At 42.4% G+C, this 26891-nt stretch overlaps 1 protein-coding gene across 9 annotated transcripts in view; it reads left to right on the forward strand.

Moving 5' to 3' along the window:
* The window catches only part of LYPD6B (LY6/PLAUR domain containing 6B), a 141892-nt gene that overhangs the window by 82790 nt on the left and 32211 nt on the right, over nucleotides 1-26891 (forward strand). For 3 of the 9 annotated variants that reach the window (XM_046659450.1, XM_046659451.1, XM_046659448.1), the window contains one exon: nucleotides 7780-7841. The exons of 2 other annotated variants lie outside the window; for them this stretch is intronic. The gene's annotated coding sequence lies outside the window, so the exon portion shown is untranslated. Of the gene's footprint in view, nucleotides 1-7779; nucleotides 7842-16182; nucleotides 16348-17167; nucleotides 17322-26891 lie in introns of all 9 variants that reach the window. 4 more of the 9 variants (XM_046659454.1, XM_046659452.1, XM_046659456.1 and 1 more) reach the window with 2 other exon arrangements.

Raw genomic sequence — 26891 nt, forward strand, 5'->3', positions numbered from 1 at the left:
CACTTAGCTCTGTGTCTTTTGCAGATGGTGTTTCTTCCTTATTTAATTCTCTTTCCTGACTCCCCACCTTTTGCTCATCAGAATATTCTTTATCCTTCCAGATCTATCTTAAGTTCTACCTTTCTAGGAAACTTGCACCCCTTTCAAAAGCTTCCTTTTCTGTGCTCACCAAAGAATTTTATTTAAACTTATCACACTTACAATATTATGATATGGGTCATTGTTATTCACTTTTCTACTTATCCCATCCTCCTCTGGCCCCAAATGTAAGCTGCTTGAAGGCAAGGACTATATTATTCACTTACTCAATGTATCTTTTATTGATCAAATATTTCTGAGTACATGTTCTATGTAAGGCACTGTGCTAGATTATGGGAGAGATGTGTATCAGGAAAGCAGATTTTGTCATGAGGTTTATGACAAGTGCTCAAGTCTCTAAGGGGAGGAGAGAACAAGAATGCCTTATCTGTCTGCCAGGCTGTGAAATTTTAAAAGGAGGAGGAATCCAGTGTGATTGATGAAACTGGACAAAGACTTATGGATGAGCTGTCTTTTGAATTGGGCTGTTCTGTGTAATATACTGACAAGGGGACATAGTCAAGATAGAAGCTTGTTGAATTAATGAATAAATCCCAGGCAGAGGGACCTGAAAGTCTTGGAGGCCTTTGAGGATCTATTTAAGAATAGTCAATAATTTACTTTGACCGAAGCCTGGACCAAGTGGAGGGGAGCAGTGGAAAATAAGATTGAGAGAGGGTTTGGGACTCATTCTAATGGACCCAGACGCCAGGCTAGACAGAGACTGGGCTTCATTTGCTTAGATGCCACTGAAAGTTTGTGGACAGGATGGCGTGATCGGGCTCTGTTTAAAGCAGCAGCATGTGGTATGGTCAGTAAAGGAGACTGGCCGAGCAGGTAGGAAGAAGTCATGACCTGCTCTGAGACAGATGATCCAAGCTGGGGCCAGGGTGGTCAGGCAGCAGGCATGGAAAAGAGGGGACAGGCATGAGCACTTTGGGAAGGGAGAATTGATTTAACAGTACTTCATTACTGTGTATTGTGGAGCTGATTGCTTTGGGGAGCAAGTGAGTGAGAGCCCTTGAAGACAACTCAGAGAGTTCAGCCTGCATCCTGACTAGGAAATGAGTCTATTAACATGAAGAAGAGCACTGGGGAGAGGATGGGGTTTTGTGGTAAAGATGATGTGTTCTGATTTTGGATATTGTAGTGGATTGAATAGTATCCCCCAAACTACATATATCTAAGTCCTAACCCCCAGTACCTGTGAATGTGACCTTATTTAGAAATAGGGTCTTTGCAGACGTAATTAAGCTAAGGATCTCGGGATGGGCTCATATTGGATTTAGGGTGAGCCTTAGATCCAATGACTGGTGTCCTTATAAGAGAAAGGAGAGGGAGATTTGACACAGAGACACAGGGGGAAGAGCATGTGAAGACGAGGCAGAGAATAGAGCTATGTAGCTACAAGCCAAGAAACACCAAGGATTGCCAGCAGCCACCAGAAACTAGGAGGAGACAGGCATGGAACAGATTCTCTCAGACCCTCCCTAGGGCATCAGCTCTGCTGAGACCTTGATTTCGGACTTCTGGCCTTCAGAACTGTGACAGAAGAAATGTCTATTATGTTAAGCCACTAAATTTGTGGTCATTTGTTACGACAGTCCTAGGAAACATTCAGACATGCTCAGATTTTAAAACAGAGGACAAGAATTTACCAACCTTGAAGCTCCATCTGTAACTTTGTTTTGTATGATCCACTGCATTCACAATGGACACTCACTGTGAAGATCCTGTTGCTGATGTTAGTTTGGTGAGGGGGTGGGGCGAGGGTGAGGAAGGAGCTGTGCTGTTGATTAGATGAGGCAGGTGGAGTGGATTTGCTTCCCTACAGGGAAAACTATTTCAAAAGCAAGAAACGACCAGTAATTGAACCTTTACTGAGTTTCTGTTTTGTGTCCAACACTATGCTAGGCACCAAAAGGGATGTAAAAAGATTCCATATGGATTCTTGAGGTACTCACAACTCAATAATTGAAACAAAACCACTAGCAAGGCTAGTATGTAATCAATTGGTAAGAGGTATAAGGAAGATTGAACTGGATAAGAAACCTTAGTTTTTTTGTTTATTAATTGGATACTTGAATTTTTTCAGATTTCATCACTGAGGTTCAGATTCTGTGACAAAGTCACTCAACAGGGTATGTCCTGTGATTCCATTAAGGTCGAATTACCCCTTGGCTTGAGGCAGTATGTGCACTGATTTAACAGCAGAGCCCTGGAGTTTGTAGGCTGAGAACTCATCCTTTTTTTTTCTAACTTCCTTGCTAGGAGAATGCTGTGCAGCCTGCGGAATCAGCAGGGGTTTGGAAGCACAGTCACCCTCCGGTAACGGGAACTGAATAAATTCAAGTACTGTCTTATCTAAATGGTTTGACAAGTTCCCTTTTGCCTGGCTAATTGCATCAGTCTGCTCTCCTTTTTCTTCCACGGGCTGGGACTTGGCAGGCGTGAGTGTTAACAGTCCCCTGCTGCTGGAATGTGCCCTGGACAAGAACACCCAGCCCGTCACTGCAGCAGAGAGAGGACCCAGGGGCCTTGTTTACTGACCCCAGGGGTGCTTGAGGGCATTACTTCTAATAATCAGAGATTTCACATTTGCTTCTGGATACTTCTAGGCAAAGCCATGCTAAGCTTATATTGCCTTTGGGGAGGTGGCCTGAGCAAGATTGAAGAGCTTGAGGAGACTAATGGAACTGTGGCATCAGGAGAAGCTAAATGATCCCTTGTGCTACCACTGTCACTTGTGACTTACCTCCAATAGTCCTTCTTGTTATGGTCCCCCTCTGAATCCAGCACAGTCCCCTTTAAGCTGTAGCATCTGGAGCCAGACCTAATGCCCACCTATGCTATGGGCCAAACATTATCTATGGAGAGTGTAGAAATTAAAGTATGGTGTTCATGGCTCCCAGTACTAAGAAAGGACTGATAGTGTCAGCTCTCCTGTATGAACTTTTCCAGTGAAGGAGAAAGTAATTACTTAGGAATCAAGTCTTGAGGCCTCTGGGAGTCCTTTCATCCCTGATAATCTCTTGCTGTGGACTTGCCTCTGTCATGTGCAAGGCACATTCCAATTCTTCCTTAATTACATCTGGCAAAAGGAAGAGAGGGAACTGAGGTTGGTTAAGGCACCTGAACCAGTCCTGGCTATTGAGGCAAGAGAAATGAGGACACAGTTTCTGGGAACAGTATCCTAAAGATGCTGTTTGCAGGGTGACTTCTAGTTAGCACAGAGCATTTGGGAAAGGCAGAGAAAGTTCCTACAGTGTGGAGGTCAGTGGCCTTGAGGCAAGCAGTGGTCCCCTGTTTTGGAGTAGGGGTTGTCAGGGTATTTGAGGTATTCCTGCTTGTCATTTTCTTTGGATTTAGAGATTACTCTGGCTGGGGATAAGGAAATGAATGAAGCCCTTGAGAAGGGCAGGAGAGTGTCCCCGTGAGTTTTACAGACTCCTCCCCGGGAATCCTGGCATTCAGAGGAGAAAGAAAAAGGGAAGGGGCGTTAGTTATCTAGGGCTGCCATAACAAGTACCACTGACTATGTAGTTTAAACAACAGAAATTTATTTTCTCACAGTTCCAGAGGCTTGAAGTCTGAGATTAAGATGTTGGCAGGGTTGATTTCTTATGAGGTCTCTCTCCTTGGCTTGCAGACGGCTGTCTTCTTCCCGTGTCTTCACATGGTTTTCCTTTTGTACATGTCTGTGTCCAAATTTGCTCTTAGAAGAACAGCAATCATATTGGACTAGGGTCCACCCGGAGGACCTCATCTTAATTTAATCACCCCTTTAAGACCCTGTCTCTAAATACTGTCACATACTGAGATTCTGGGAGTTATGACATCAACATATGAATTTTGGAGGGAAAAGGACATAATTCAGCCCATTACAAAAGGGAATCGGCATTCTACCAAGTTCCAGTTTAATCTTATGACTACTGATGAACCCTGATTCCCTTGTTGGGCTTTTTATCTTTGAGAATGGATCCAGGCCATGGGAAATTTTTTGAGGTGGTGTGTGTTCTTCAGAAAGGCTTGAATGTACTTACAACTTGGAGGGTCGAAATGATTGTCACAGATAAAATTTTAGTACTCAAGGTAAGCTCCTCATCTGCTTCCAGAATGTTCATTACTGATGCCCCGAGAAGAAGGGTTGAGTAATTACTTAGGACAGAGAACTGAGTGCCTTCTTATTCGGGAGTTTCCTGATTAGGCTAATTAGAGATCCTTTGTATTGGCATCCTAGTTTCAGCCTGTTGAAGGCTGGCTTTTACAACCCATGGAAGGGTCTCCTTTTTCAGAGGCAATGGATTCTTTACCTATATACTAAAAAGAACAATCTTAAGAGCCCTCATTTTGTTTTTAGCTAAAAAAAAACCCTTTCTCTCAAAGTCAGCCTTAAAAAACATACAGGAATAACTGAAGGCTGAATTCTTTATAATTTTTTAAAACAGCTTTTGTGTTTAAATGACGTGTTCCCAGATAACCGAGTGCGGAAGCGGTGAATGAACTTCAGCTCAGCCGAGTGCTAACAATCTGGGATGACAGCACATCCTCCCAGCTGAGAAGTTTATGCTGAGCAAAGTGCCCTGAATCCTCTATGGCTCTTGCTTTTGCTCGCGATTCCCTTGCCAGTGTGCAAAAATCATTGTATTTTGTTAACTTCCTGCAGACGTCTTTTGATGACTCACACTGGGCCACTTTTGTGAATTCAGGTGTGCAGTGGGCTCCCTCCTCTCTGCCATCTGCTCTTTTATAAACTCTGAACGTGAAAACCGGAGTGGAGTGCAGCTTCTTGCCTTACCTTTCAGCTATTAAACTGTCTTGCTGGGGAGGAGCTGTGTTCTTCTTAGGACCCACGTTTCCATGCAGAAGACTGGTTACCTTATTTGTATGACCTGGAAATGAAAAACTTATGGATGGCAAGCAGGTTAGGGGAAGAAGTGCTTTTCTGGTTGATTTCATCAGAATGTTTTATCTGCAGACGTAGAAAGCAGTGCTTCACGGAACTGCAGCTTCTCTGACTTCTTGACATCAGCTGTTTTGACAGAAGCTTGTTATCACTGGTCAGGGGTCTAGAATGACACGTTGTGAGCTTCAGGCACCGTGACATGAAGAGTTACAGTGTACGCTGGCCACATAGTGGGGATATTCTCGTCTCACTCCACCTTTAAGTATGAAGAATATTAATTAAGATTGTCAGGGAGATTTGCCTAACCCTCAGGGAAGAAAAACTATTTAACAGACTTTTGTTTTCTGGCTGCTGCTACTGATTCTGAAACTAGGATTTATGCAATTAATTGGTTCCTTGTGGAGTAGCTCTTCTGCCTCTTATACAATGTTCTTAGGATAAAGTTAATATTTTAAGAATAAAACTTTTCACATTGTGAATATTCAATAATTACTTGTTGAATTAGTCATGTAAAACTTGATTCCAGGATAAACAAAATGTGGTATATACTTGCAATGGAATAGTTCTCAGCTGTAAAAAAGGGTTGGAATTCTGAGACGTGCTACAACATGGATGGCCCTTGAAAACATTATGCTAAGTGAAATACAGACACAAAAGGACAAATATTGTATGATTCCCCTTATATGAGGCACCTTGAATAGGCGAACTCATAGAGACAGAAAGTAGAACAGTGGTTTCCAGGGCCTGGGGGAAGGGGGTAGTGGGGCCTTACTGTTTAGTGGGTACAGAGATTCTATTTGGGGTGATGCAGAAGTTCTGGAAATGGATAGTGGTGATGGTTGTACAACATTGTGTGTGTACTAAATGCCACTGAAGTGCACACTTAAAAATGGTTAAAATGGTAAATTTTATGTATATTTTAGCATAATAAATTTTTTTTAATTGATTCCATTGTAGGAAAGGACTTCTAAAAATGCAAAAATGTAAAAATTAAACCTCATATTTCTTAGACATATATTACCTGAGCTTGTAAACCTGACTGAGGGCAGTTTTTTGTGGATCTGCCCCTAATCAGCGATAGAGGAAACCTTTACTCCAGGCTGTTGCCAGAGACCACAGCCTTAGACGTTTGTAGCCTCATTCCTATGCAGCTTTTGTTGGGTGAAATAATAATATTTCTAGGAAATATCACAAAGGATATAAGTCTATTAATTCTTCCAGAAATTCTAATTTTTATCCCTGGATCAAGCCAGATGATCAGATTGCTGTGTGCTTGTCCTCCTTTTTGGCCTTGTTAAATGACTTCAGTGAATTGTGCTTTGGCATCATAGCTCGCCTTGAGGTATACAGTAAGAAGCATTATAGGGGATTGCCTACTGTATATACTTAGAGGCACTGTTAATTAATTGCTTTTCTTCTGACCCTCCAGGATGGAACATAAAGGACCAATTCTGGGGTAAATTTAAGAATTTACCCATGGAGGGAAGGTTAATACCTTGGTAGAAATTTCTTGATGACAAGAAAAAGCTAACACTCTTGAGAACTGTGTACATTGTATTTTATCTGATAGTCAGTGTGATTATCTTATGTCTGTTTTCTTCTTTGCTTTGGCCACTAGGATGCTCAGAACCTAATTTATGAGCCACATCAAGTAATAGTTTAGTACTTTACAACATATATTTCTGTGGACTAATTTTTCCTCATGCTTTTCTAGCCTCTTTTTATGTGTTCTTCTTATAAGTTAACTCATCCTTTTTTAACATTAGATGGTACATTAGTGTACACACACACACACACACACAGATTGACTGATTGATTTTAAGGAATTGACTGACATGATTATGGAGGGTGGCAAGTCCAAAATCTGCAGGGGAGTCCAGCAGGCTGGAGACCCAGGGAAGAAATGATGTCACAGTCTTGAGTCTGAAGGCTGTCTAGGGGCAAAAGTCCTTCTTCCTGGGGAGAACCTCAGTCTTTTCTTTTAAGGCCTCAGCTGATTAGATGAGACCCACCCACATTATGGAGGGTCATCTGCTTTACTCAAAGTCTACTGATTTAAATGGTAGTCACATCTAAAAACACCTTTACAGCAATATGTAGACTGGTGTTTGACCAAACAACTGGGTACCATAGACCAGCCAAGTGGATTCAACATGTAAAATTAACCATAATAGATAAGGACGTAAATATATAATAGAATTTCCTTAAAATCAGCCATAATTTTTGTCTTACATTTACTTCTTTGAGTGCATGTAGGGAAAGACTCCATTTCCCTCCCACCTCCTCATCTAGGTTCAAGTCTCATGTTGTCATTATTTCATCAGCTGGTAGGGCTGTCTTCCAAAGCAGGGTTGGTTAAATGGCATAGAGTTCTCATTGTGTGTGGATGTGTTGAATGTGTGAAGGTATGAATGCTCTGACCTGCCAACATACCCTGATGTATGTCAGTGTTCTACAAAGTTCTGCCAGCTTCTTGGTAAACAGCCATTTTTGTGGAGGGACGTGATGAGGTGTATGATTTCACCAATTATTACCATTCCCAATTAGACGGGGCCCAGGTGTGTGTTAATAAAACGTTAGCTCACTCTCTCTGTAAACTGAACAGCCCAACCTGACTTGATTCCAGGGAATTCATGCATTTGATACTGTTCAATTGATTACATTGCTGCTGTTCTCTTCTGAAAGGCCTTCAAACAGCCGGAGACCTGTTTTTTTTGTTAGAAAACATTCCAGTTGTTCAGGAATGTAACTCATCGTCCACAATAGCTCTTACCTCATCTTTTCGTCTTTGCTAGGCTGGTTACTTTGTTTGGGCGCAGACCTCTTCACTGTTCAAGAGGGACAGGAGCCTGGCAAGGTAAGAATCGAAGTCATTAGGGACAGCTCTCAGCTTTTCATTTGGGAGCTCTGGGTTAGATCGTCAGGGGTCCACATGGACTCCTGAACATCCTGGGACTCTGCTTTTGCCCATCTCCTGGGCAGTTTGCCAGGTTTCCTATCCCATCCTAACCCTTCGCTGCTCACTGCGGTCCTGGGATTTGAAAGCCTGGTTTTGGCTTAAGATACATTTCTGGTGAACCCAAGGACGAAGTCCCCATGCCCTGGGAATGGTTAGTGGATCAAAGATTTCTCTGCTTCCTACATAACATGGTAATTTGGTCTATTAAAAGAGAACCTTCCAGAGTAACCATCCCAGTCACAGTGGGTAGGAATATGTGTGTGTGTGTGTGGAGGGTGATGCTCAAAGGTATCTAGGTCAAGTGAAATACGTTGTTAACTCTACTTAGTAAGTGTGTGCACTGACTATTGAGTATCTGTAATTATAGGACATTTAGATGTTAAGATTAGAAAATATTTCCTGATCTAAAATGAGAGTCGTACCCAGTAGAGAAGAGGCAACAGCATCCATGTAGGCACATTTAAAGTTGTGTATTTACTGATGGTGGCTTTTTACTTCATTCACTTTGCCCTTTTGGTTTTAGTGTGGTGCTTAATACATGGGCTGACCTGGCTCAATTGTTGTACCTGTCTCCATTTTCCCAGTGAAAAACTGACTCTAACGTCTAGTTTTCTGAGGTGAGGCTCCCAAGGCCAAGGAATGTCTTTTTCAGGCTTCAGGGACGTGAGCCTGGTCTGCTGAGTAATCTCCTCCCTGGCGTGGGCCATCGTGGGCCATCAGCTCCCAGCCCAGAGGCCTTCTGCCTCCAAACAGACCTCCCACCTTGCCTCTGATGGGGCGAGAGGGAGAAGACCTCCAAGGGAAGTCTTCTGAGATTGTGAGCTGATGGGGCCAGGGCCATGTTTACCTTCCTGTTTCTTGTCTAAAAAGCAGATAGAATCATTAGCACCCGTGTTTGTTAATGATAATGGTATGTTTCAAGTACAAAGGGGAATTCAGTCGAATATCTACTAAGATGCTTTACTCTTTGCCTTTTTAAAAGGATGACATTGTACTTCCCTAATTAGGCCCAAGAAAACAAGTAGAAATCTGTATATTATCATCACTGTTTCCCTTAGGGCATGTTGGGTGGTGTGGGAGCTGTTCCTCTGCTTAAGAGTCTGCTGTTGGGGGCCCGCCCCGTGACCAAGTGGTTAAGTTCATGTGCTCCATTTCACTGGCCCAGCGTTTCGCTTGTTCAGATCCTGAGCAAGGACCTGGCACTGCTCATCAAGCCATGCTGAGGCAGTGCCCCACGTAGCACAACCAGAAGGAGCTACAACTAGAATATACAACTATGTACTGGGGGACTTTGGAGAGAGTAAGAAAGAAAAAAAAAAGATTGGCAACAGATGTTAGCTCAGGTGCCAATCTTCAAAAAAGAAAAAAAAGACCAGAGTCTGCTGTTAATAAACCAAAAAATATAGAGATCAGAGAAGTGACGGTCCAACACTGAGCTGTATGGAGATCATTGGGTTATCTTCCAAAGCAAGGAAACTTAATGCCTTTTTAGTTATGGTATTCAACACAGTGTTAGGAACATCATCATCATCATAATGGTAACCATAATAATAATGATAACAATGGTAATAAAAATAATACCTCTAATATTAACCATGTCTATTACCACCACCATGACAGCTAACATTTATTGGCTCTTACTTTCTACCAGGCACCAGACTAAGCATTTTATTTGCATTATTCTCTCTCAATCTGCACAGCATTCCCTTGAAGAAGGTCCTGTTAATATCAGCCTTTTATAGTCGAGGAAACTGAGGTTTAAAGAGATTAAGTAAGTTGTCGAAAGGTAGACAGCCAAGCCAAAAAGTGGCAGAACAGGGATGAACTGAACAGCACAGACCCGGGCTGCAGCTTCGACCCACATGCAGGTATTTATGGCTGGCGCACCGGTTGACTTTCACACTTGCCTCTGCCCACATGCCCTTTGCCCACCACCTACCATTGACATTCTTCTCTCCTGTATTGAGGTAGCCAAAACATTCAAACATATATAAGTGGTTCATGATTTTTAAAGAATGTTTGGCCCATGGAGAACAGCAGAAATAATGAAGACTAAAAATCACCCAGTTTTAAAAGATGCCAACTCGATGGTCATGAACACTTTCTTCTGTTTTGCTGTTGCTTTTCCCCTTGTGTATAGTTGGTTCACATAGTTACTATAAGTCTAAGTTTTGAATTTTAAATTTGACATAGCATTTTCTTGTGGCTTTGCTCTCATCAGCCTATTTTAATGGCTACTGAGCACTCTATTAAGTGTATATGATTAGAGGACCTTTAAGTCTATTCCACAAGAAGTTGTATCCTTCAGTTGCTGCCATGTGACAGGTGGAGAGCTTCTGTCATCACATTGGAAAGCCAATTTCTGTCTGCTGACAGCTGGGTTGAAATTGTGGGGTGTCCGTGCCCCCTCACATTGTGAACATCTTGTATCTTGCAAGGGGTCTCTATGGAGTGCGGCAGGAGTCCTGCTGGCCTGGAGCCCAGGAGACCCAGATTTGACTCTGCATGGAAATTAGCTGCAAGTCCTTGGGTAAATTACTTCATTTTACCACCTTCATCTGTGGATCACGTACATCTAGTCAGCTCTGAAACTCCATGAAATCAGAAGTTTTCTGAACTCTCCTGATTTAGAACTTGATTAGCGCCAATCAATGCATAATTTGATAGGACTCAGCTGGGTTACTCTGAGCTGCTTCAAGCAGGTAATTTTGATTTTTGAGATGACCAGACCTGTAAGCTCTTGGAAGATGAAATGGCTTAGTTACTTGACGTAATTCTTGCCATCCCCACTTCTGTGTCCCCCACCAACCTTCTCCCCATGTTCACACACTCACAGAACAGATAGTATAAAGTATGTGCTCAAGAAATGAGATGAACAAACAAATATATGCACAGACAAATGCTCCTGGCCTCCACCTAAGAACCTTTAGCACTGTGGCTGATCCAACTTATCAAATTAATGGGTAAGATTGTTTCATTTAGATGTGGTGGCTTTGTTTGTAACAGGGACTTTAGCTTCAGAAGTCTCCTATAACATATTTCAGAGTGATTTTCCTACAAAATTGATTATCAGGTTTTCCTACATGTTACAGATGAGAAAATGCTTATCTACGGAACTTGAGATTCCCCCCCCCCCCCCCCCCCCCCGTATTGTGGAGTGAGACAGGGTTTTGCTTAGGTCACAGCAAAATCAAAGCTTAGAATGTAATCGTTCTTTTGCTGCGACCAGCAGAAAAAATGAAGGTGTTCGGGGCTTCCTGCATTCTTGGAACCACGTGTCTGGACCATGCATATTACGTGGTTGGTTCTGAGGAGCTCCCCCTGATTCTCCCCTGGTGACGCTGACCTTGAATTGGTTGCTCACGCCTTGAAGGTATCTAACTACTTCATGGTATAAAGCTACTTCCAAGGAAGCCAAATCTTGTCATTTCCTGCCCTACATTCTCTCACAGACAAAAGGAACAAAATCATGTGGTCCCACTACCCCCTCTGCACAGACCTAATTTGGCACCTATCTTGATGCAGAAAGCTTGACTCCATCTCCCCAGATTTGATCATTAATTGTTCTTAGCTTTTCCCAAGTTAATTTGCTGACTGTGGAGGCCTCACTGGCTGTAGGTGGGTGGGATGAGAGCTTGGAAGCACCATGTGGTGGTTGGTAAATCTGCTGGCAAATAGTCAAGTGGCCTGGTTTCTTGTGTGTGTTTGTGTTTGAAATGCTATTGATAATAAAGCCTCATTTGTTTAGGGCTCTGTATCAGTTATCTAGTGCATAATAATAAACCACCCCAAACTTAGTGGCTTAAAACAACAACCATTTCATTGGCTTCTGATTCTGTGGGTCAGCCATTTGGGCTGGGCTCTGTTAGTCTCACCTGGGGTCACTCATGCCAGCATACTCAGGTGGTGCCTGGGAAGTCCTTGATCTAGAGGACCTCAGCTGGGATGGCTCATCTCTGTCATGTGGTTTCCACTAGCTAAGGCTCCTTCACATGACAGAACTGACCAGCAAGAAGACAGGAGTGGAAGTTGCATGTTCTATTGTCAAAGAAGGTTGTAGGGCCAGCCCATAGGGGAGGGAGTTGAAAATAGACTCCACCTCTTAATGGAATAGCTGCAAAGAATTCATAGCCATTTAAAATTTATCAGCTCTTAACTTTGATATGAAAGCACTTTGAAATTAGTTTATTTAAAATTATTTTATTTTGCCTTAAACCATCCTGGAGTAGGGATGGTGTTGTCAGCCCATCTGAGATAAGTCTAGAAAACAGAGGTCTTCTGTAACATACCCAAGAGTATAATAATAAAGATAGTAATAATAATAGCAAATATTAATGTTGTTCCTACTATATGCCAAGCACTGTTTTAAGTCCTTTACATGTCATAATGCATTTGGTCATTACAAAATCTTATAAGTACTATTTTTATCCCCATTTTATAGGTGAGAAAACTGAGGTACAGAGAGATTGAGTAATTTCCCCCAATGTCATAAAGCTACTGAGTGGCAGAACTGGGTCCACCCAGGCAGACTGGCTCCACATTCCATGCATTAACCCCAAATGCCTGTCAAGTTAATGGAAACTAAATCTACCTGACTTTTAGCAGAGTTCTATGTTAGACCATGTCGTTTTTCTAGAAGCAGGAGGATTGGCGAGGGACACTAAGCCTTTCTGGGTACACCTGTGTGCCCCAACATGGGTCCAGTCACATCGTAGGAGACCGTAATTGGAGATAATAAAGACATTCATAATCCCAGGGAAAAGAGAGTAATTCTCCTGGGTGTGTATGTGGAGGGGATGTCTGGGGATGGTGGTGGTCAAGGTCATGGTGTCACTGCTTGTTTGCTGGGGAAGCATTTGCAGAATGAGAATATTTCATAAAGCCCTCCCTGGCCTTTTGGGTAGCCTCTTGTTCTTGGCTTCAGGTATTCAGAAAGGCTCAGCTCCAAAACAGGAATGCTGTGTTTATTTAGCTTTTTGTTTGAGGACTACCCCAGGCAAAAGGTGGGTTGACAGTCTCTATTTTATACAATATTTGTGGAACTAAATTCAGTCCAAACTCCAGGTAGTACCAGGGAGTTTATCTAAGAATGTGACAAGTTTTGCTGACATTTATAAGGTCACCCTCGCAGCTGTGGATGACTCGGCCCATGGCACCCATATCTTATTAATGGGCCTGCAACCCCTTCCTCAGTTTGAGGGTGTGGAGCACGTTTAGGAGCTAGGACTTTCCATTTAGCACTAAGATGGGGAAGAGACCACCAGTCCAAGACCTAAAGGCAGTTATTCTATCCATCTAGCATCTTCTCTCCATCAAATCTTGTTATCTCTTGACCCCACAAAAAGCCTCCTGCTTCTGATGTCCTCGTCCTCCTGTGTTGACTCAGGTTAGCGTCACCGACTGTTCTGGCTGCTGGGAGTGTTTGCCACAACTTCTGCATATGTGTGTGTTCACCCTAGACTCCGGCCAGAATCTGAGCTGGAAGGTAGGCAATCAGGACATGCACAGCCCCACCAGAGAAGGCAGAAGGTGGGATAGGGACTAGGGAGACCTGTGTTGCTGGCTGCCCCTCCCCTTCCATCGTCTCTCCCTTCCCTCACCAGGAAACTCCCTGAGGGCCAGATTTCTTGATTGTAAGCAAGAAAGCCTAGGGCTGCTTTCGGCATACCAGTGGAAACCCTGTCACCTTTATAATCTTTTCCTTCAGCTCATCTTGAAGAGTTTATAATCCTGTCTGGCATTAAGCACTTTTTCCTTTGTGGATGCTTGCATCGTTTGATTCTTATTCAAACCAGCTGGGACAGTTTATCCCCCCCTGCACAGAGATGAAAACCTGATGGGCAGGTCTCTACAGCAGAGACTCTCCAAACAGTGCTTTCCTCGTGGTTGCAGCTGAATAGCTCAGCCTGCCTTTAGGACAAATGAGAGAACAGAACACAGGCAGGAAGCTTCTTTCGTTTCCAAGGCCTTTGGGGCTGTTCTTTCCTCACTATAAACGGAATTGCTTCCTCTGATGGATCGGGCCAACAGACCAGTACTCCTTTAGCTCCCTTCTGTTTGATCAACCAGCACTACCAAAGCCTGCGCCTTTGTTTCTCAGTAGGCTCCACTGATTAATGTTAGTTTGCCTTTGGCTTTGGCTCACATCGCCTGTTTGAGGGGACTGGCGGTGCCCAGGAGAAGGGTGTGTGTGTTGGGGGAGGTAGGTGAGAGGCAGCTCGGCCTCCTGGGACAGTGGCGAGCAGGATGAGTTAGTGCGCTTAGAACACTGGTTTACCACAAGGTCCTCGAGTGCACACAAAAGTCCCTTCGTGCCTCCTGAAGACGAGGTTTAGTCACCTTGTCCCCAGAGGATGGTTCAGACGTGGTATTTTCTTGGATTTGCTGCAGTTTTGACTTGCCCTAGGTTTGTTGGGTTTCATTGTTCCCATTTCTTGTTGGTTTTATGACCCGAGTTGTAGGAAGACAATACCTGAAAGTTTGGGTATGCCCCTCCTGTTTTTTTTTTCTTCTCTCTAGCAGTAAAGATGGTTGCATAACAACAAACGCAGGAAGGGAATTAAAAACAAAAAAAAGAACTTTGCTCTAGGCTGGCTCTTGGCAAGGAAGGCTGAGCGGGAGAAGATGGTTAGAATGCATATTCACACATCTGCACGTGCAGCCATCAACTTCTAGTCCACAGTAACAGGCACTTTAGCAACTTTCTTATAATCCTTTTATAATCCAGTGGCTCTTTCTTGAAAGGTTGTTATCAGCAATCCAACCAAAGCACAGCATTTCAAATTTAACCTTACGCAGCTCTTGAAATTTCATCTTCAGGAAGTCTTTCTGGAATAGAGATGAAAACAACTTCTGTGTGTAAACATGACAAGCCCATGCACGATTCTCCTGTTCTCACCACAGTCACTTTCCACTCTTAACCTGTGAACATGGAGTCCTGTTATTAGCTGTGTTTCCCCCCCCGTTCTCCAAATGTGGATCCATGTTAGGATGATCAGGGCAAGGGTGCTTACTCAGAGGTGGCAGATCTGTGTTAACCAGCCAGTGTGGCACCACCAGAAGGACGGTGAATAAATGTGTTTGGAGGATAATGTCAGCTGCAGCACACACTCTGATCATAGGGCCCTGGCTTCTCTTGTGTGTTTAAACTTTAGCTATGCTTTGATCAGGCGTGTGGTCAAGCCTTTTTAGTTAGGTTTTCTTTCAAATCTTAGCAGTATATCCAATCAGATTGTTGCTAAAATCACACATGGTGCAAACCTATTTAGGTATTATCCAGCAGACTCTAATACAAGGCAGTAATGTAGATGGTTACTTGCCATCTATTAAATCAGTTTATTTTCTATATTTTTTAGTAGCACTTCCTTTGTAATTAAGCAGTATTTAAAAAAATTTTTTATTGAACTATATTAACATAAAGCATGGCGTAAAATGAAGGTGTACAGTGTGTTGATTTGATACATTTGTGTTGTAATAGGGTTGCTGCTGTAGTGGTAGTTAACACCTCAGTCATATCACAGAGTTGTCACTTCTTTTTTGTGGTGGGAATAATCAAGATCTAGTCTCTTAGTGAGTTTGATGATTATAACACAATATTGTTGTTTGTATTCACTATGCTGTGCATTAGCTCTCCAGGACTTACTTGTCTACTAGTTGCAAGTGGACAGAATTTTAGCATATCTCTCTGAAAAGGGTAAATTAGAGTAATGCAATATGGCAAAAAGTGGGGAGATTCAGATTAACTGGGAAATGAAAATCCCTAATGCATTCATGGATTTGCTCCTGAGATTGGTTAAGACTCTGAAAGGAAAATGTTTTCAATTTTCAAGTCTTTAAGATGAACTGCCATATTAGAGGCTTTACTTTCACTTGTCAGCATGTGTGTTTACCCTGTTAGAATAAGACCTAGTGTTAGTTTGATAGAAAGCATTCCTAGACTCACCGAGGCAGTGACCAAGAGCAGAGAGCCGGGTGGTGTTCCTGTAGGATTTCTCTCTGCTGAGGTTACAAATGTCCTCTCTGCCATTTCTCCCCTATCTCGTTGATCCCTGTTCTCACCAGAGGCCAAACAGGTAGTTCTGTGGATAGCTTTCCTTGAATTGTGAGCTGAAATGCTGACTTTAAATATAGAGTTTTAAGATGTTAGGGAGGAAGTGACATTGATTTATTTGTTCTGTTCTCGGCCAGCCTGAGAAACCTGTCCTGTCAGGTAATGAACAACTGCCTTTCTCCCAACTAGGGACTTCAAGAGAACGATTACTCACCCCATCATTACCGTTCCCCCTGAGTCATCCAGTTTCAATTGAATAAGAATCTCCAGGCAGTGGACTCTAGGGCCAAGCTTCCGGTTTAGTCATATGAATGATATAAATGTGCCCCGGACGTGGAGCCATGGTTCATTCTGGTAAGATACTTTGTAGGTCCGGGTTTTCAGCTATGTGTCTGTTTGAGAAATTATATTGTCCAGTATAGTCAAAAGTGGCCACCTTAAAGGTCAATGTAGAATGATTACATGAGTGACCAGACATTCCAGCTGGCCTGTTGTTGATCTATAGGGCAAAGATATGAAAATGAATGGTGGTGGGGGAACTTCTTGCCTATCTCTTCTGAGTAGTGCTGCTGGTTGATCACTGAGTATTCGGTGGGGATCTTAGTAAAGCCCCATAAGGCCCTGTCCTTGTGATGGTGCTGAGAGAGCCTTGACACTTAAGAAGACCTGTGCCATCATAGATGAGGACTACTGAAAGGTAGCTAGAGTCATTTCCATTTGGCAAATGCTACCATCCCCTATAATGTCACTGTTCTCAGTACTATTCTTAAGTCCTATTGTATATAATTTGCATGACAAATAAGAAATTGAATTATCCTAGATCAAATTTGGATGTATGAGTAGTTGTAGAGATCCATATTGATTGGCGCATGTGTTTGGTTTCAGTTCATTCCAAAATTCAGTTTGTTTCCAAATTCTTAATATTTATCTTCATTGCAGATCTAGAGAAACTTAGTTTTGAGTGGAGCTATCTATTGAGACTTAGTTGAGCAATCACATGTTCATGGAAGAGCTTGACATGTGGAAAAAAAAAATATTCAAGACAAAATGTAAGTTTGTGGGTTAGTTGAAAATCCGACCTCTTTTACAGATTCTTAACTAATCCTTCCTGGGTTTAAATAAAATCAACAGTTGCTTCTATAACACCTACTCTGTCACCTTTCTCTATCTTCAGGCACTTGAAATACATCATTGAACAACATCAGAATTAATCCAAGGCCCTTTAGCCGGTAGACTGAGTTCCTTGGGGCAGGAACCTTGCCTTCTTCATCTTGAATTCCTAGGACTAAGAAAAATAATGACTAAAAAAATACTTGTTTTCTAAGCAGGTATGTATGAAATAATTAGTAACTGTGAAAATAAATTGTGATCCTGAAGCCCTGGCAGTTGGAAGGCGTGTCCTACAGGGTCAGTGTTAGAAGGAAACGTGGGTATAGGCGGGGGCAGCTGCTCTGGGATTCTTGGTCACGGCCTGCATGGAAAGGCAATGATGCATGCCCTGTGGCACATTGACTTCACCATTGCCCATGATTCCTGTGTTGAAATAGGAGGACTCAGCCCAGACAAATGCTAAGGAAACACAACCAACTCTTTTATTACTCTCTACAACATTTATAGCCAAGTCCTATGCGATGCCCTTATCCTTGAGGCATTCCGACAGTCATTTTAATGATTTATTTTCTTTTTCACAACCAAAAAACAAATAAAATATTTTATCACCTTTTGGGTAGACTTGATGTCTTTCTCTTCAGTTCATCACTTTCTGGGTCTATAAAATTCCCCTTACCTTTCAGTTTTTATAACCCAAGGATAGGAATTCTGTTTTTCTCATTCTTTACATGAGAGCTTTTTTTAGTTCAATTTTTTTTAGTCCAAATCCCCAGCCTGTTGTTGCTGTGGTTGGGGGTGGGAGTGCAGGAGGATAGGGAAAGGAGAACTCAAGAAAGGCCAGATGTTTTCAGTAACACATGATCAGAGGGAAAGGTTTTGAATAAGAGACAAATATTTTTTCAGTGCTATTCTCCACTATTTGGAACTATAAGAACATTGGAGCTATTGGTGCTGAAGGAGAAGTGGTTGTGCTGGTTTAAGAGGAAAATACTCTACGACTGAAATTTGCTCTGTGGTTTCTTTCCCAGGATTTACAATAAAAACCACTAATCTCTATGAGAACCCACAGCATTGTGATTACCCCTCTCCATTCTGAATTGTATGTCTTCACCCCAAGCTCCATGCTTTGCAGCTTGCAGGCTCTTTTTTTCTCTTTTTCCCCTTTTGCTCATTTCTCACTCATTTTCCATATGCGTCTTTACATTAAGGTGTCAACAGCAGGATACTCAGACCAGTCATCATGAGCCATAAAAGCTACTTTACCACATGTGTGGATTTGTGAGGGCAAAGCTTTTCTCAGATAGGTGATTTCAAGTCTGAGTTGACCCAGCATGCGATTGTTTCAAGTGATTTGAGATGTCGATCTCCAGTCCCTCTGGTCTCTCCTCTCCACTGAAGACCACAGAATTGAAAGGGACTTCAGGTCCTTTCCTTCAGGGATCCTGATCTCCCCGTGCAGAAATCCATTTGACAGCATCTCTGTTGGCGGTTGCTCGTTCCTCCTCTACTGGAATTATTCCATTGGTGGGAAGCTCCTTGCTTTCAGGCAGCCCATTCCCTTGTTGAGCATTTCAAAACTTGACCCCAAATCGATCTCCCTGAAGCTTTTGTGAAGTCATCTTCTGAAGTAACTTTCTCTTCTCCAACTATTTGAAAAGTTACCAGTTGAAATTTAACTCTCAATTTCCCCTTCGTTGCACTGAAGTTTTCATTTCTCTGGGCAAGCAAGTGGAGGTCTCTCAAATATTCTAATTAAGGCAGAGGTTTTAGACTCCTCTCCACCCGGGGTATCTGTAGCCTTCTAATTAGAAGTGGACGTTGTATTCCAAAGGTGGTCAGACTCGTGGAGAGGAATTTGCTTGGTCCAGATGTTGTAATCTGAAGATGAGGCTCTGCTGTGCATTAGCTTCTTTAAGCAGCAGCACTATTCCTGTATATGACAGGGTGTTTTTAATTACTAGAAAATTCACATAAACTAATTTCTGTCTACCAAGGTCTTGGTTATTCTGTGCCTATGCTGTTGATAACTTGAACCAAAATGCATAACTTTTTATTTAACATCGTGTTGGTTTCAGCTTGATGCTGTCATCTATCAGCTCTTTTTTCAGATCCTGATTGTGTTATGAAACATAATAGCTGTCTTTCCTGGCTTTGTGCCTTCAGTAGGTTTGATAGGAAATCTTATCTTTGTTTAAGTAGTTGATAAAAATATTAAACAGCTCCAATAAAGACAAAGTTCTACGGTATACTGCTAGAACATTTAGGGTTAAAGCTCATCTGTTGAAAAACATTATTTGCTACCTCATAATTTGCCATCATTTCCACAGTGATAAAAAATTTTATGTATTGCCTTGCCAAAATCCAGGTTGTGTGTGGAATTCCATTGATTTAGTAGCCTGGTAACCATGTCACAAAGGAAGGGAGATTTGTTTGCCTATACTCTACCTTCGTTTACCTGTCCTCGACCTTACTAATCACCTGTTTCTTTTCTACTTGCTCGCAAAGCAACTGCTTACTAATCTTCTCCTTCATTCATTAAAATTCAAAGAGACGTTTATTTGTGAATCTTCTGTGTCTAATACAGTACTCAATATATGGCATATGGTTCCTGTCTTCAAAAAAGTTTATAGTCTAGAGAAGGAAAGAGATATATAATTATTATACTTTGTTGATAATATACACATATAGTTGGGTGTGTGTTTATATTACTTTCTACCGTATAATAAATAACACCCAGTAAATGTGTGTCCAAGAGAGCAGACAGCTGCCTGGTGGTGAGATCCAGGACAAGTAGAATTTGAGCTGGGCCTTGCAGGGCAAGGAGTTGATGATTAGTTTTAGAAAGGATGGAAGGGCATTCACAGAAGGGAATAAAGCCTCTGTTGATAAGTGGCCTGTGCCTGGATTCCAGACCCTGGATGACCCAGGCAGTTCTGCCTGCCCCCATGACCTCCTGACTCCCAGACCTGTGGCTTGCACTTGGTCATGTTAACTACTGACTTTCTCACCCTTACCTTAACTATTTGACTGGTAGACTTCCAAACTGTGTCTGATTTTTGGCTTTGTTGGGCCATGCAGGCTAATCAGGTGACTACAGGCCGTTGACAGGTCCTGTTTGTAGGCACCTACATCCTAGTTACCCCACAGATTCTACAGACAGATTCTAAGACAGTGGTATTTGATCTAAAGGATGTCATACGCAGCCATCTGGGATGCATATCTGATGGACTTTAAAGTTAGGGTAGCACCTATACTTTAAACCAATAACAATTCTACTAAAAAGAGACCGTCCCCCAAACACACACTCTCTATCCCCAGGCCCTAACACATCCAACTATCTTTACTTTGAAATGTCTCATCTGCTTTCATCCTTAGTTGAATCATTTGGGAAGATTTGAAGCTGATCAATTCAGCTGCGTTTGCATTTTCTAGAGCATGAAAAATGGTGTTTCAGTTATTACATGTGGAGAGATGAGGAATGAAATGAACAGCCTGGTATTTTAGATTGCAGGTGGAATTGGCAGCGTCAGTAGTTAGAGAAACGGCTCCCAAGCACGTGAACTGGGTAAATTCCATCAGCACTGCATGGAGAGAGTAAACTTGGAACACGACTATGGCAGTTTTCTTCAAATGCATTTCCAAGCACTCCTCATTTGGTGGGGAAAAGCTTTTCTTTTTCCATTGTTGGACTTCTGTTTCCATCAAATGTGTGGCCAACTGACTAAGATAGTAACTTGAAAAGCTGGCTGGGATCCTGCTTTTAGCGTCCTGGCAGGAAAGAGAGATGTTTATTGTAATTGGGGGTACCTTAGCTATTCTTCCAACTGACCATTTCCTCCTGCCTCTTAGTCCTTTCACCTTGTGCTTTGGGAGCCAGTAGTGTTGGGTTTTGTACAGAAAATGGATGTAAGTGACCAAGGGCAATGAGACAACTCATGCATTGCTTTTTGGCTTAGAGGGCGGGCATTTTGGGAGTCAAGAGCGGGATGCTGTGCTGTGGGATCTGCAAGGGGTTGGAACAAATGGCTAATGCTCCATCAACAAATCTCACGCCTATTGGGCCCTTCATGACACCTTCCCTGCAATGAGCAACTTCAGCAGACAGCACGCAGAGCCTGCTGACAGAACTGATAGTGATTCAGCTAAATTTACTGCTCAACAAGAAGGCTCACACAGTGTCAACTTCTTACACGGCCTGGCACTGTCTCCTTCCCCCAAGAGTTTCTTTGCCACAATTGAAAGTAAAAAAGAGACTGGAAGGACACTAACATTTATTAGAGCATTTACTGTAGGCCAGGCATTGTGAAACATATTATTGTTAGTTCACTTAATTCTCACTGTTTCTTATCATTTACTTCTCACCACAGCCATGAAATGGAAATTTTATTGTGCTGATTTATAGATGAGGAAACTGAGACGAGCAAGTTAAGCAACTTGCTGAGGTTAAATGGTTCCTACCAGTGACGAGCAGAGCCTAAGTTTGGGATCCGGACCAGGTCTTCCTGACTGGCTAAATCCAGGATGCCCTAAGCTTGAGAATAACAAGTGCTCCACTGGAGGCTGGAGATTTCAATACTCGGGCTGAGCAGCAATTAGCACAGCCTTTTTAGATAGAATGCAACACATAGGCAATGGTTCCTTGTTCTTTCCGTTATTGCCATCTGATAATGTCAGAGCTTTAATATTTATTTTTCATCTATTGAAAATGTAAAATAAAGACAGCATCTTGTCACCACTGCGGTCTAGCAGTCTGTGCAAAATTAACTCAGTTTTCTATCATTTTACCATCTCCCCCCCTCCCAAATGAGAGTGAGCAGTGCTGCCTGTAGGTCCTGTCCTTTTAGCCCACAACAAACAACCAAAGTGATGGAAGCTATGCAGGAGATATGCCCTGTTCATAGAGCAGAGCCTGTCTGAGTTCAGAGCTGCATCTCCAGTGACTTCAGGCAGACGCTGGCAGCTAACTCACCTTGCTTTTGAAATTTTGTTTTCCTTTAAACTTGAGAAATGTCTTTAATGCTTTCTTCCGGATACTAATGCATTGTAGACATGATGTTCTAAGGCAAACGACTGTTTTATGAGGTCCTGGAAACCTGTCGGTGGTATATAGTCCTCTCTCTCAACAAGGGTGTATCCCTGTGCTTGCTTCAGCCAGTAGGTCTTGTCAATAAATCCGTCAGAGGCCGGGCCAGTCTGCACAAAGCATGCTTTCTGCCTTCCCGATGGGATGAAAGGCAGCCCTGTGGAGCTTGGTGGGATGGAAATTATTTTTCTTATCCAGCTCAAGACTAAAAGTGTACATCTATCCATTTTCATTCTTGTCTGGCTGCTCCAATGATTGGGAGATTAATCGTTTCTTCATTAGCCAATTTGTAAATTTCCAAGTTTGGGAGTTAGGAAAGAAAGTTCCAGCTATGCCCAGTGATTTTAGAGTCACTGACTAGTGGCAGGAAAGAGAGAGAAGTGCATGCTGGGAGGCCTGCTTTCCTTTCCCAGCGATGCTTAAGTGACATGGTTTAGGAAGAATCAAAAGGGAAGTTTGTGCATCAAGTTATCAGACCGGGGATAAGAGACCCTCAATTTCTCCTGGCATAATTATGGGTCTTCGATGGGGATTAGAAAGCTCTGCAATTATGCAGATGACTTTCAAAGGCAACACAAGATGTTTCATGTCTCAAACCGAGTCCACCCATCTCCATAACTCTCAGCAGCTAGCTGACAGAGACGATAACTATGGTAAAATCTGGAGCATCCATGTTGACTTGCTTATGAAGCACAGAGAGCTGCGTAACTTATTTTAAGGAGATTTTATATTCCTGACTGGGTGATTAAAAAAACGGGTTCTATTGCTCAGATCAGCACATGTGCCACAAACATAATTTTTCCCCCGGATTTCTAACTGGGATATATTTCTGTTTGCCGTGTTGGGAAGTGCCTGAAAGGTCATTTTGATTTATTATTTTTTAAACTGAGCATTCTGGATGTTGAGGAGTTAATCAGCACAGAGAGTTGCTGTGAATTCATAACGTACAGTGTCTTTTGGAAATGACTCTTGCCACTAATGTCATTGCAAGCAAAGTCACAACCCCTCAGCATTCTCAGTCCTGCAATGGTCATGTGCTTTCCTGCCAGGGGAAAGCTTGTCTTGCTCTGTTGGTCTGTATATCATCTGTATTCAGCCCGGTTTTCCTAAATTTATCCTCGGCAGCATAGTTAGTTTAGGAGTTCTTTTATTTAGATTAGATAATTCACAAAACTGGTAGGAAATTTTCAACCTAAGTTAAAATGGAAACAGCTATAGCTTCAGTCGAAATTTTCTACAAAATTTTATCGCTTTTGTTTATTTTTCTTGACAATGAGAAAGGAAAGGAAAGACCAGAATTGGAGAGTCTGTCCCTTTGTAACTGGCAAGAAGGTGGGTTCTGGTTTTCTTTTCTCTGGGAAGATGTAGTCAGTGTTTGCTGTCAGAGAAGAGAAACGCTTTCGCTTCAGCAAAGACACTGTCTGTCTCGATAAATACGGTTAGGGTGACGGTAGGCCCTGGGTGAAGAGGGAGGGGAATACTTTTTTATGAATGGAATACAAAAAGACAGATTTAATAGGGGCTCTGCTGCGCTTTTTTCCCCTAAACTTCCTAATTCAGTGGGCCATGCAGTAGCAAGTACAATGTTATGTGCTGTTGTACAAGTGAAACCAGCCAATTTAATGATTCTCCGCTTCTGGGGTCATAATTCTTTGGTAACAGTGAGAATTCCAAACCTGCAGCACTTTTTTATATCCCCCAGGGTGCACACATCCCTTTTCTTAAGGTAGGTTTTTTTTTCTTTTTTAAGATTGGCACCTGAGCTAACATCTGTTGCCAATCTTTTCTTCTTCTTCTTCTTCTCCTTCTTCTTCTCCCCAGAGCCCCCCAGTACATAGTTGTATATTCTAGTTCTAGATCTTTCTGGCTCTGCTATATGGGACGCTGCCTTGCTATGGCCTTGTGAGTGGTGTCGTGTCCGCACCCAGGATCCCAGCTGGTGAAAACCTGGGCCACCAAAGCGGAGCCCGCAAACTTAACCACTTGGCCATGGGGACAGCCCCAAGGTGGCTTTTTTGTTGGTGGTGGTGTTTTTCTTTTTTGGGGATGGGGGGGAATTATCTTAGTCTCTAAAAGGAGTCTAAAGTGAGGCGGAAAAGAAACAAATAAGTGTTGAAAAATGAATGAGTTGGAGAAAAGTATTAACCAGGCCCTTTTCTTATTGGAAGCACCCTAAGTTTTATTTGTTGGCAGGAAGCCTAACACTGAAGCAAGCTCTGGGTGTGCACTGTGCCTACTGCTCTGAGCCCAGCCTGGCTGGGTGTATGCAGGGGCTGTGTCCTGATCCTTGTACCACCGCCCGTGTTGGTCTTCCTAGGGCTTCGGGGCACTGGCTCTGCCACAGGCACGGTAAAGGCCCTGAAAGGAATCCTGGCCCAGAGGCTTCAGAGGACATTAAATGATTTTTGTTTTCTGACTTCCTAGTTGCCCAAATCTCACTCCCCCCAACCCCAGCTTTACTGAGGTAAAAGTTACAAATAAAAGTGTATATAAAATTGATGAATAAAATTGTGTTACGATGTACAACACGACGAGTTGATATATGTATACATTGTGAAATGATGACCACAATCAAGTTAATTAACACATCCATCACCTTGCAAAGCTACATTTTTCCTATGGCAAGAACGCTTAAAATCTGCTCTCTTAGCAAATTTCAAGTGTACAATACAGTATTATTACCTGTAGTCACCATGCTGTGCATAGATCCTCAGAACTTAGAACTGAAAGTTTATACCCTTTGACCAGCATATCCCCATTTGCCTCACTCCCCAGCCCCTGGCAACCACCATTCCCCTCTCTGTTCTATGATTTCGACTTTTTCAGGTTCCACATCTAAGTGAGATCATCCTGTATTTGCCTTTGTCTGTCTGGCTTATTTCACTTAGCATAATGCCCTCAAGGTCCGTGTCTGTTGTCGCCAGTGGCAGGATTTCTTTCTTTTTTATGGCTGATAATATTCTACACACATATACCAAGAAAATATATATCACACTTTTTTTCATTCATTCATCTGTTGACATTTAGGTTGTTCCTATATCTTGGCTATTGTGAATAATGCTGCAGTGAACGTGGGAGAGCAGCTGTCTCTTGGAGATACTGATTTCATTTCTTTCAATTATATACCCAGAAGTAAGATTGCTGGATCATATGGGAATTCTACTGTTAATTTTTTGAGGAACTGCTGTACCGTATTTCATAGTGGCTGCACCAGTTTACATTCCCACCAACAGTGCACAAGGGTTCCCTTTTCTCCACATCCTTGCCAACATTTGTCATCTCCTGTCTTTTTGATAATATCCTAACAGATGATATCTCATTGTGGTTTTGATTTGCATTTCCCTGATGATTAGTGATGCTGTATACCTTTTCATGTACCTGTTGGCCATTTGTATGTCTTCTTTGGAAAAATGTCTATTCAGGTCCTTTGCTCATTTTTAATCAGATTGTTTTTTTGCTATTGAGTTATATGAGTTCTTTATATATTTTGGATATTAACCCCTTATAAGATATTGATTTGCAAACATTTTCTCCCATTCCATAGGCTGCCTTTTCATTTTGTTGATTATTCCCTTTGCTGTTCAAAATCTGTGTCAGTTCCCAAATTAAAGCAGTTGAAAATGCCCCTCAGGTGGCCTCACCCACTCTCTGATCTTGGACCAGGCCCTACACCTGTCTGTCCTGCTTGTCTGTGCCTGACACTGGACTAGATCAGTGCTCTTCAAATGTTTTAAGCTATGGAACCCTTTACTGAAATGAAATTTTAAAAAATATCCTAATAAAAGTAATTTTATAAAATTAGGCTCATTCTCATTTAATTCTGGATGAGGGACCCAGAGTACCCCCACCCCACGCAGATCCCCTTCATCTGTTGGAACCCCAGCAGGCCTGTGGGCTACTTCCAGTCCAACCTGATGACAGGGTGGCTAAGAGCAGGAAGTTCCACTAAACCAGGGCCAGGTAATTTTACCTTTGTCAATCCTGAAGCCTGGAGACAGCGTATCTCACAAGTTTTAAGTCGACCAACCTAAAATGATAATCCATCATAAATTTGTAAATACCAATTTTCATTCTCTTTTATATGCTCTATTCCTGGTAACCAGAGTATTTTTACTGTCATTTTAGAGTATTTTGCTGTTGCACAACGATGTGCAAATGAATGTGGGTGATGAATTCTGCAAAGCATACCCATCTCAACACCTTGAACAATGCCAGCCCCTTCGCCACCCCCTCCTGAATTCCAAAACCTATACTCTTTGCCCCCCACCTCCTACCCCTTTAACCTCTCTACCACACAAACACCATGTCAACTTTCTTAAACTCTGTATGTCAGTCTCCTTCAAAAAGTAGTCTCATTGTTTGAAAACCAAAACTCAACTCATGACTCTGACTTTCTGAAACTTCCTTGATTATTTAGTTTTCCCTTCAAACTCTATTCCCACTTCCTACTAATACACATCCCATTTCAGTAAGTCATAGTCTCCCTATTTTCTGCCTCCAACCCCATGGTCATGCTCTTTGTCCGTCTCTCTATCTTTTCCCCATGAAGACGCTCCATCCTTTTTGTCACCTACCAATATCCCTGACAGCTCACCCTCAGGTCCTTCCATGCTCTGTCTTCTCCCTCTCGTGGTACTTAGCAAGGAGGCTGCGTGATGTGACAGCAAAATTACAGAACAGAGAGACAACACTAGGACTACTGTCC

Source organism: Equus quagga, chromosome 4 (assembly GCF_021613505.1).
Source record: "Equus quagga isolate Etosha38 chromosome 4, UCLA_HA_Equagga_1.0, whole genome shotgun sequence".
NCBI classification, from domain to species: domain Eukaryota; kingdom Metazoa; phylum Chordata; class Mammalia; order Perissodactyla; family Equidae; genus Equus; species Equus quagga.